The sequence below is a fragment of the Balaenoptera musculus genome, chromosome 8 (genome assembly GCF_009873245.2).
Source record: "Balaenoptera musculus isolate JJ_BM4_2016_0621 chromosome 8, mBalMus1.pri.v3, whole genome shotgun sequence".
In the NCBI taxonomy this organism is placed as follows: domain Eukaryota; kingdom Metazoa; phylum Chordata; class Mammalia; order Artiodactyla; family Balaenopteridae; genus Balaenoptera; species Balaenoptera musculus.
This window is the reverse complement of record NC_045792.1, coordinates 56,511,347-56,524,209: the sequence shown is the minus strand read 5'-3', so window position 1 is coordinate 56,524,209 and position 12,863 is coordinate 56,511,347.

The window sequence follows — 12,863 nt, the reverse complement described above, 5'->3', positions numbered from 1 at the left end:
AGAGACAGGAAATACAACAAGACTTTGACAATTTTAATGAGGAAAGAAGATGAAGCGTTAGAGATGGTGTCCAGTGGAGGCAGGAAACTCCCCAAGGCCTAGGAGGAAGCCGAAAGGTACCTCACATGGGGTCGGGTCATTTGCTGACAGCAGGGCACTCCTGTGCAACTGCTGCTGCTCAGAACTTGGTGTGGTTCCTGGAGACGTAAGCAGAGGGTCTATGAAGCCGATAGAGCCCTGTGGACTAGGGACATTAAAAGTCCTGAGAAGGAAGAAACAACTCCAGCAGAAGCTAAGTCGGTAGGGAGAGCAGCATGAGTTATCACTGCCAGCAGACTCGAGAGAGTATCATAATGGGCTTGTTAGTTCACCGAGTGGGGTCACTAACAAGAGTGACCCCAAGAGTCAGAGATCTTGCCGGTCATTTCCCTCACTTGGCTGGTGTGATAGACCTGTATCTTTATCTCCTACAGGGCCTTGCACAGAGTCCGTGCTCTGGGTATGTTTCAGGGCCAAGGGGACTTTTCAGTAATTTGCTGTTAATTCAACAAATATTTAATGTGTTAGGAAGTGGAAATAAAGTGAAGATTAGGATGACCATGGTTTGTGATCCTGCAGAGTTTACAATCTAGTGAGGGTTAACTATAGGTAAGAACTAATTATAATATTTAAGAGAAGGGCTATGAGAGAGAAGTACAGGACATCATAAAAATATATCAGAAGGGGCCCCAAGTCCAGACCTGGTGGATATGGTAAGGGTGCAGGGTGAATTCCAATGAGGACAGGGACCGTGTATACCTTGTTCACTGCTGGATCACAGTACCTGCTACATATGGGTCCTCCATAAATGTTTGATGAATGAATGAACAAAAGAATGAGTGAATAAAGTTATGCCGATATCTAAATTGGTAAGACAGAAAGGATAGAAGTCCAAGTCAAGGATAGAAATAATGTTCCATACAGAGATAAAGGCAGTGTAAAGGCCTGGATAGATTAAGAAAATAGTTCAATGTGGCCGAAGAAAGTCAAAGAAGCTCAGAGTGGCAAGATTCAAGGCTGAAGAGGTAAAAGGAGGTCTTATACTAAGGAGTTTGGATTTTTTTCTTAAAGGAAATAAGAAATCAAGGAAAGTTATTAAGCAAGGAAGTGATATAATCAGATGATAGTTATTATGCGTCAGCTGTATATCAGAGACTTTACATATAGCATCTCTTATTTTCAGAACAACCTTACAAAATATATATTATCCCCTATTTTATAGATGAGATTATGTGGTTTACCTAAAGTCAAATAACACATGTGGGATTGAAATCCATGCCTGTCTGACTCCAAACCCTGTGTATTCTTCCCATATATCCCACTGCCTCCGTTGTGTCTGATGTTCTCACTTTCATTTCTTGTTATGGACAGTGGCCTTCACCTGGTCCTTGGCGCCAGGAACACCATCCTTTAGCCAAGCATGTCACTAGCTGGTTAGGACAACCCCAAGCCTACAGGCTGGGCCATTACTGTGTGGGATGGTGAGAGCTTGTGGCTTCAGATATGATTCTTCACCTGTCTGTTGATGTGTTCGCCTTTTCCATCACATCTGTCCAACAGAGATTTTAACACACTGTAGCATAACTGCAGTGATAAACAACAATCATTTGTGACGCTTCTGCAAATGCTCTACGCACTAAGATCAGGAATTGATATGTATTACTTCTTTTCATCTTAACAACAACATTTTTTTAACATCTTTATTGGAGTATAATTGCTTTACAATGGTGTGTTAGTTTCTGCTTTAAAACAAAGTGAATCAGTTATACATATACATATGTTCCCATATCTCTTCCCTCTTGCGTCTCCCTCCCTCCCACCCTCCCTATCCCACCCCTCTAGGTGGTCACAAAGCACAGAGTTGATCTCCCTGTGCTATGCGGTTGCTTCCCACTAGCTATCTATTTTACGTTTGGTAGTGTATATATGTCCATGCCAGTCTCTCACTTTGTCATATCTTACCCTTCCCCCTCCCCATATCCTCAAGTCCATTCTCTAGTAGGTCTGTGTCTTTATTCCCATCTTGCCACTAGGTTCTTCATGACCTTTTTTTTTTTCCCCTTAGATTCCATATATATGTGTTAGCATACGGTATTTGTTTTTCTCTTTCTGACTTACTTCACTCTGTATGACAGACTCTAACTCCATCCACCTCACTACAAATAACTCCATTTCGTTTGTTTTTATGGCTGAGTAATATTCCATTGTATATATGTGCCACATCTTCTTTATCCATTCATCCGATGATGGACACTTAGGTTGCTTCCATGTCCTGGCTATTGTAAATAGAGCTGCAATGAACATTTTGGTACATGACTCTTTTTGAATTATGGTTTTCTCAGGGTATATGCCCAGTAGTGGGATTGCTGGGTCGTATGGTAGTTCTATTTTTAGTTTTTTAAGGAACCTCCATACTGTTCTCCATAGTGGCTGTATCAATTTACATTCCCACCAACAGTGCAAGAGGGTTCCCTTTTGTCCACACCCTCTCCAGCATTTATTGTTTCTAGATTTTTTGATGATGGCCATTCTGACCGGTGTGAGATGATATCTCATTGTAGTTTTGATTTGCATTTCTCTAATGATTAATGATGTTGAGCATTCTTTCATGTGTTTGTTGGCAATCTGTATATCTTCTTTGGAGAAATGTCTATTTAGGTCTTCTACCCATTTTTGGATTGGGTTGTTTGTTTTTGTGTTATTGAGCTGAATGAGCTGCTTGTAAATTTTGGAGATTAATCCTTTGTCAGTTGCTTCACTTGCAAATATTTCCTCCCATTCTGAGGGTTGTCTTTTGGTCTTGTTTATGGTTTCCTTTGCTGTGCAAAAGCTTTTAAGTTTCATTAGGTCCCATTTGTTTATGCAACAACATTTTGATTTAGCTATTATAAGCCACAATTTTCTCATGTCAAAATCAGGCTAAGAGAGATTGACTTGCCCAAGATCACACAGTTAAAAAATGGCAGATTTCTGCTTCTGGTCACACAGAGTAACTGGTACTGAATTAGCTGCCCCATCATGAACAACTACAAAACTGGATACAACATATGAAAAAATTGTTTTCAGACATTGGACAACAGGCAAAGTAGGAATATTATCCCTAATAGAAAGAAAACAAATATGATGTGCCTCATTATCACCCAATTTGGAGGCATTTTCTAGACCCTGATGCAGGGAAGGGGTTGCTAAACAGAACATTTGCTAAGAAGAAGAAACAGAAAGTGAAGTTCAGGGTTACTGCGGCAGCTGAAATTTGCAGGGCAGTGTTTCAGAGAGACTGGAGCTGCATAGCAAAGGAGCTCCAGAAGTATGCCTAGGTGTCCCCGACACATGCAGAGGAAGACGCGCCATAAGTCCAGGCAGGGAACAACTACTGGAGAACTGTGAGCTGAACAACTACCACTGCATGCAGAGAGCTAAGATATGGTTGAGTTGTAACTAGTCAGAATATAGAGGTCTCACTGGGTACTCCAAACATTCAATAGAACTCTCAGAAGGGCCAAGCCTTAAGGTCAGGGCTAATCTAGCCCTAGAGTAAAGGCTACTCTGGATGCACCCTAACAAACACCAGCCTCAAGAGGATCAAGCTCATCCACAAGTAAATTATCTGCCTGCCAGAGCAAAACTCAACACCCCATTAAAGAAGACAACAAAATCCAGACACCCAACAATGTAGCATCCATAATGTCCAGCATAAAATAAAATATTAGTAGACATGCAAAGAAGCAGAAAAATATGACTCATAACCAAAAGAAAATAATGTAATAGAAACAGATCTGTAAATGATATTAATGTTGGAATTAGCAGACAAGGAGCTTAAAATAGTTATGAACGTGTTCAAGGCATTAGAGAAAAGTATAAACATAATGAGGGAAAGTAAGGAACCTCAAAAGAGAACTGAAAGTTATAAAAAAGACAAATAGAAATGATAGACTGGAAAATATAATAATTTTTTTAAATGTCACTGCTTGATCTATGGATTCAATGCAATCCCAATCAAAATCCCAGCAAGTTATCTTGTGGACATAGACAAACAGATTTTAAAGTTTATTTGGAGGCTTATAAGATCCAGAACAGCCAACAATATTGAAAGAGAAGAACAAAGTTCAAAGTCACTATCTGACTTCAAGACTTACTATAAAGCTATAGTAATCAAGACAATGTGATGTTGACAAAAGAATAGACAAAAAATCAATGGAACAGAATAGAGAGCCCAGAAGTAGATCCATATAAATATAGTTAACTGATATTTGACAGAGGAGCAAAGACAATACGATGGAGCCAAAACAGTCTTTTAAACAAATGGTGCTGGAACAACTGGACATCCACACACAAAAAAATGGATCTAGACACAGACTTTACACCCTTCACAAAAACTATCTCAAAATGGATCATAGACCTAAATATAAAACGCAAAACTGTAGAACTCCTAGAAGATAACATAGGAGAAAACCTAGATGATTATGGGTATGGGGATGACTTTGTAGACACAACATCAAAAACACAATCCATGAAAGAAAGAATTGATAAGCTAGACTTAATTTAAATGAAAAGTTTCTGCTCTGTGAAACACACTGTTAAGAGAATGAGAAGACAAGTCACAAACTGGGAGAAAACATTTGCACTAGATATATATGATACAAGACTGTTATCCAAAATATACAAAGAACTCTTAAAACTCAACAGTAAGAAAAAAAAAAACTCAACAGTAAGAAAATGAACAACCCAATTTTTTTAAAAAGTGGACAAAAGATTTAAACAGACACCTCACCAAAGAAGAAATACGCATTGAAATAAACATATGAAAAGATGCTCTATATCATATGTCATTAGGGATTTACAAATTAAACAATGAGATACTACTACACACCTATTAGAAATGCCAAAATCCAAAACACTGACAATACCAAATTCTGGCAATGATGGGGAGCAATAGGAATTCTCATTCATTGCTGGTGGGAATGCAAAATGGTAAAGCCACTTTGGACAGTGTCTGGCAGTTTCTTACAAAACTAAACAGTCTTACCATAACGAGCCAACAATGGTGCTCTTTGGTATTTACCCAAATCAGTTGAAAACTTATGCCCACACATGAAAATCTTATGTCCACACAAAAACCTGTACATGGATGTTTAGGGCAGCTTTACTCACACATGAAGTAAAAACTAACAGAACTGGAACTTCCCTGGTGGTGCAGTGGTTAAGAATCTGCCTGCCAATGCAGGGTACATGGGTTCGATCCCTGGTCTGGGAAGATCCCACATGCCACGGAGCAGCTAAGCCTGCGAGCCACAACTACTGAGCCCGCACACCACAACTACTGAAGCCCGCATGCCTAGAGCCCGTGCTCCGCAACAAGAGAAGCCACCACAATGAGAAGCCCACACACTACAACAAAGAGTAGCCCCCCCTCACTGCAGCTAGAGAAAACCCACCCGCAGCAACAAAGGCCCAACACAGTCAAAAATAAATAAATAAAATAAATAAATTTATATTAAAAAAAACCTAATAGAACTGAAAAAAGAGATAAATCCACAATTTAGAAGGATATAGAATGATGAGGACAGGCCTTCTGGAATGGCAAAGTAAGAAGCTCAGAAGATGCTCTTAAAAAAACCAAAAATCAAAAAACCAAAACATCAAACTGGACAAAATTGGCAAAAACGAAAATGATCAAAGGCTTACAACAAACTGAGAAGTGTTGATTCATGAAATATTACTGAACCTTTGGTAAGAAACATAAGCAGTCTGTGACATCTTAGCCTGTGGCTGCTCCTAACCCTTTCCCCTCACATCACTGCCCCAGCTCAGTCATTGTGGTAATTGTTCTACAGGGAGAGGCAAGCCATGAAAAACTGCAGCTTTGTTTCAGGAAGGGTCTCACTTGATTTGGAGCACAGCTTGAAAAACCCCATGCCTGGGGCATTGAGAGAAACAGTAGCAATCTTGGTGACAAACAAACAAACAAGGAAGGCCAACAACTCAGGTAGCCTGATTTTGAGGTGTTGGTTGGGGCAAGCAAAGAAATTTAACAGGGATATACCAGGAATGAGCCAGCTATTGTGGGTCTTGATAAGCTCCCAAACAGTTTCAGCAAAGCACATGTGCAGGAGAGACCAAAGAGTGCTCTGGCTATCTACATATTCCTGGTAGAACTTGAGGCCATGTATGCAGGTACAGGGGACGTGAGAGTGCCCAACAGACTTGTAAACTGCCAGGATTTTGAATGTGCTCTCTAACCCATACATTAGATTCATCACAGAGCCATTGAAGAAAACAAAAATCTTATGGGCTTAAGGTGTTTGAGTGCAAACTCTAACCAGTCACTGGTTGACTACTTAGCAATGCTGACACGGAGGCAATCCCTAGGAAGCAAGGCTTAAAAATAAAGACAAGAATTCAAGAAACAAAACAAAAAATAAGAAAATCACCAGTGGCGGGACTTCCTTGGTGGCGCAGTGGTTAAGAATCCACCTGCCAATGCAGGGGATATAGGTTCGATCCCTGGTCCGGGAAGATCCCACATGCCACAGAACAAATGAGCCCGTGCACCACAACTACTGAGGCCTGTGTGAGCCCTAGAGCCCACAGGCCACAACTACTGAGCCCATGCACCACAATTACTGAAGCCTGCATACGCTAGGGCCAGTGTGCCGCAACTACTGAGCCCACGTGCTGCAACTACTGAAGCCCGTGTGCCTAGAGCCCGTGCTCCGCAACAAGAGAAACCACTGCAATGAGAAGCCTGTGCACCGCAATGAAGAGTAGCCCCCGCTTGCCACAACTAGAGAAAGCCAGCACACAGCAACAAAGACCCAATGCAGCCAAAAATAATAATAATAATAATAAATTTTTAAAAAATAATAAGAAAGACACTAGTGGCTGCACACTACAGGCTCCACAGATTTATTCCAGGCAAGTTACTAAACAACCAAATGCAACAACAACCCCTAAAAGAAGAAAGAACAGATTTCCGAATTGCTAGAATAGATTATCTAACAAATACAAGAAATGAGATATGTGAAGAAATGGGAAAGTGTGACCCATATTCAGGGGGAAAAAGCAGTCAATATAATAATACACAAGATTTGAAAAATCTTATCAACCAATTTTACCTGATTGCCATTTACAGAACACTGCACTCAGTAACTGCAGAATACCTGTTCTTTTCAAGTGCATGTGGAAAATAAACCACGCATATTTTTACACAATTCAACACATATTCTTGATGAAAAGGAAAAAACACAATTTTCCAAAAACTAGAAATAGAACTAAATATTCTAAATCTGTAAAGCAGAATCTATGAAAAACCTATGGCTAATTATATACTTAATGGTGAAATACTGAACATTTCCCATTAAGTTTAGTAACAAGGCAGTGATATCTGCCATTATTTGTTCAATATTATATTACTGGAGGTTCTGGCAAATGCAATAAGACAAGAAAAGTAAGTAAGAGACATACAAAAGGAAAGTATGCCTTCAAAAAGGAAGAAGTAAAATCGTCTTTATTCTCCAAAAAACATGATCACAAACATAGAAAAACTTAAGAAATCTAAATGAACAAACAAAAAAAACCAAAAAACAAAAAAAAGAAAAACAAAAAAACTATTGGAGCTAATAAGTGAATTTAGTAAAGTGACACGATACCAGGTTAACATATAAGAATCAATTGTATTTATATACACTAACAATAAGGAACTGAAAAAAATTTTAATTTAAATACTATTCATAGTAGTATTGAAAACAAAATATCTAAGAATAAATATAACAAAATATGTGCAAGACCTCTACATCAAAAACCATAAACACTGAAGAGAGAAATTAAACAAATTCAAAATTAATGGAGAGATATCATGTTCATGGATTGGAAGAACCCAGTATTGTTAAGTTGCCAATTCTCCCCAGATTGATCAATAGGTTCAAAGCAATACCAATCAGATTTCTAGTAGTCCTCTTTTAAGAAATTGACAAGTTGGTTCTAAAATTTATATGGAAATATAATAGACCTAGAATAAATCCATCTTGAAATAGAACAGAGGTAAAGAATTTACATTACCATTACAAATGAGAATACATGAAACTAAAAAGCTTTTGCACAGCAAAGGAAACTATCAACAAAATGAAAAGGCAGCCTACTGAATGGGAGAAGATATTTGCAAATGATATATCTGACAAGGGATTAATATCCAAAATATACAAAGAACTCATACAACTCAACATCAAAAAAACCAAACCACCCAATTAAAAAATGGGCAGAGAATCTGAATAGACATTTTTCCAAAGACATACAGATGGCCAACAGACACATGAAAAGATGCTCAACATCACCAATCATCAGGGAAATGAGATACCAACGAGATACCACCACACACCTGTCAGAATGTCTATCATCAGAAAGACAACAAATAATAAGTGATGGCAAGGATATGGAGAGACAGGAACCCTTGTGCACTGTTGATGGTATTATAAATTGGTGCAGCCACTATGGTAAACAGTATGGTGGGTCCTCAAAAAATTAAAAATAGAACTACCATACGGTCCAGCAATTCTACTTCTGGATGTTTTCCAAAGAAAATAAAAACACTAATTAAAAAAGATACATGCACACCAATGTTCATTGCAGCATTGTTTATAATAGCCAGGAATTTGGAAGCAATCTACGTGTCCACTGAAAGATATATGGATAAAGATGTGGTGTGTGTGTGTGTATGTGTATATGTATATACACCCACACATACAAATACACACACACAACAGAATACTACTCAGCCATGAAAAAGAATGAAATCTTGCCATTTGTGACAACATGGATGGACCTAGAGGGTATTATACTAAGTGAAATAAGTCAGACAGAGAGAGACAAATACTGTATGATTTCACTTATATGTGCAATCTAAAAAACAGAAACAGACTCATAGATACAGAGAACAAAAAGGTGGTTGCCAGAGGGGAGGCAGTAGGGGAATGAATGAAATAGGCAAGAGAGATTAAGAGGTACAAACTTCAGTTACAATATAAAGAAGTGATAGAGATTCAATGTACAGCATGGGAAATATAATCAATAATATTGTAATAACTTTGTATGGTGACAGATGGTAACTAGACTTATCACGATCATTTTGTAATGTATGATTTGATAGAAATATCAAATCATATGGCGTATACCTGGAATTCACATAGTGTTGTAGGTCAAGTACACTTCAATTAACAACAACAATAAAAAAAGATATGTAATCACAGTTTTCTAATATGTTCTGCAGTGAACAATAACATTGTTATAATGATGCAAAAGCTAATTATCAATATAATTAAAAGTATGATAAAATTTGGGGAAGAGGATGAGGAAGGAGAGGTGGAGGTATTAATTCTTCATCTCTTATAACATTATAAATTTAAAAATTACTTTTTTGAGTAGTTCCAATAGGGACCCCCAAAGTCTAAGATATTTACTATCTGACGCATTATAGGAAAAGTGTGCTGATCCAAGTTGTTGATCTTATGGCCACAATGTTGTTCACAGTACAGGCATACCTTGGAAATATTGTGTGTTTTGTTCCAGACCACCACAATAAAGTGAATATTGCAGTAAAGTAAGTCACAAAATTGTTGGTTTCCCAGTGCATGTAAAAATTATGTTTATACTATATTGTAGTTTATTACATATGTAATAGCATTATGTCTAAAAAAATGTACACACCTTAATTAAAAAATACTTTATTGCTAAAAAACGCTAGCCATCATTTGAGCCTTTAGCAAGTCATGGTAGTAACACCAAAGATCACTGATCACATATCACCGTAACAAATATAACGATAATGAAAAAGTTTGAAATATTGTGATAATTATTAACATGTGACAGAGACATGAAGTGAGCAAATGCTGTTGGAAAAATATTCTCAATAGACTTGCTTGATTCAGGGTTGCCATAAAACTTCAACGTGTAAAAAATGCATCATCTGAGAAGTGCAATAAAATGAAGAGCAAAATATAATGTCAAAAAAAAAACTACTTTTTTCAGAGACTTCCCTGGTGGTGCAGTGGTTAAGAGTCCGCCTGCCAATGCAGGGGACATGGGTTCAAGCCCTGCTCCAGGAAGACCCCACATGCTGCGGAGCAACTAAGCCCGTGCACCACAACTCCTGAGCCTGTGCTCTAGAGCCCGCGAGCCACAACTACTGAAGCCTGTGTGCCACAACTACTGAAGCCTGTGCGCCTAGAGCCCGTGCTCCGCAACAAGAGAAGCCACTGCAATGAGAAGCCTGCGCACCGCAACAAAGAGTAGCCCCCACTCGCCACAACTAGAGAAAGCCTGCGCACAGCAACAAAGACCCAACGCAGCCAAAAATAAATAAATAAATAATAAATATTACTTTTTTCTTTTCTTTTCATTGTATCTATATGAGATGATAGATGTTAATGAAATGTAATCATTTCACAATATATGTAAGTCAAACCATCATGCCATACACTTTAAATTTATACAGTGATATACGTCAATTATTTCTCAGTAAAACTGGGAAAAAATTTATATGGAAATTTAAAAGATCTAGAATAATCTATGGTCCATCCATGTTGTCACAAATGGCAGTCTTGAAATAGGACATAGTTGAAGAATTTACATTACCTGATCTCTAAGCTTACAGTAATGCCATAGTAATCAAGACAGTGTGGTACTGGTATAAAGATGGAAAAAATAGATCAATGGGACAGAATACTTAGTCCAGAAATAGTGGTTAATTGATTTTCATCCAAAGTGCAAAAGCAATTCAATGTGGAAAGAAAAGTCTGTTCAACAAACAGTGCTGAAACAATTGGCTATGAAAATGTTTTCTAGAAGAAAATGTAGTTATTTTAATGATCTTTGGATAGGCAAAGATTTCCTAGACAACTCCCAGAAAGAAATAACCATAAAAGAGAAGTCAATAAAATAGAATTCATCAAAATTTAAAGTTTAATTGAAAGCTTCTGCTCATCAAAAGACACCATTAAGAAAATGAGTAGGAAAGCCATAGACAGAGGAAATAGTCACTATACACTTACCTATCTATCTCTATATCTACATATTGACAAAGGACTTTTATTCAGAATATATAAACAACTCCTACAGTGCAACAGTAAGAAGACCCAACTAAAATCCAATTTTTTAAAAGTGGGCAAAAGATACAAACAGACTCTGAACAAAGGAAGGTAAACAAATGGCCAATAAACACATGTTCATGTGTTTAATATCATTATTTATCAGTAAAATATAAGTGAAAACATTGAGATATCACAACATGCCCACTAGAATGGCTAAAATTTAAAAGACTGGCAACACCTAACATGGTGAGGATGCGGAACAAGCAAAATACATTGCTGGTGGGAGTGTAAAGTGTAGTGATGCAATCACTTTGAAAATTAGTCTGGAACTTTCTCATAAAGTTAACATGTTCCTACCAAATGACTCAGCAATTCCACTTGTAAATATTTACCCAAGAAAATGAAAACATATGTCTATATAAAGATTTGTACACTAATGTTCATAGCAGCTTTATTCCAAAACTGGAAACAATCCAAATATCTATCAACGGGTGAATGGATAAACAAATTATGCTATATTCACATAATGGAATACAACTCAGAAATAGAAAGGAATGAACTCTACCAAACATTTAAAGAAGACTTCACACCAATTTTTCCAAACTCTTCCAAAAATTAGAAGAGAAGACACTTCCAACTCATTCTATGAGATCATTGTTACCCTACCAGAAACCAAAGACATCATAAGAAAACTACAGACTAATACCTCTTATGAGTATAGATGCAAAAACCCTCAACAAAGTACTACCAAACTGAATCCAGCAACATATAAAAAGGATTATGCACCATGACCAAGTGATATTTATCGTAGGAAAGTAAGATTGGTTAAACATCTGAAAATCAGTTAATATTCAATATAACATCAACAGAACAAAGGATAAAAACTACATGATCATGTCAATAGAGTCAGATAAAGTATTTGATAAAATCCAACCCTTTTTCATGATAAAAAAAAAAAACATTAAGAATAGAAGGGAACTTCCTCAACCTGATAAAGGGCATCAATGAAAACCTACGGCTAACAGCATATTTAATGGTGAAAATCTGAAAGCTTTCCCCATATGATCAAGAACAAGGATGTCTCTTACCACTTCTATGTAACATTGTACTGAAGTTCTAGCCAGAGCAATTAGGCAAGAAAAAGCAATAAAAGGGACCCATATTGGAAAGGAAGACATAAAACTATCTCTACATTCAGATGATATAATCTTCTATGTAGAAAATCCTAAGGAATTCACTAAAAAACTATTAGACCTAATAAACTAGTTCAGCAAGATTTCAGGATACAAGATTAATATACAAAAGTCAATTATATTTCTACAAACTAGCAATGAACAATCTGAAAATGAAATTAGAAAATAGTTCCATTTAGAATAGTAACAAAAAGAACAGAAATATTCAGAAATAAACTTAAAAAAAGAAGCGCAACACTTGTATTCTGAAAACCACAACACATTTAAAGACCTAAATAAGTGGAAAGACATCTCATGTTCATAAATCAAAAAACTTAATATTGTTAAGATGGGAATGCTCTCTACATTGATCTACACATTCAAAGCAATCTCTATCAAAATCCCAGGTGGCTTTTTTTTTTTTGCAAAAATTGACAAGCTAATCCTGAAATTTATATGGATATGTAAGGGACCATAAATTGTCAAAACAGTCTCAAAAAGAAGAAGATTAGATTTGTCATATTTCTTGATTTCAAAACTTACTACAAAGATACAGTAATCAAGACAGGCT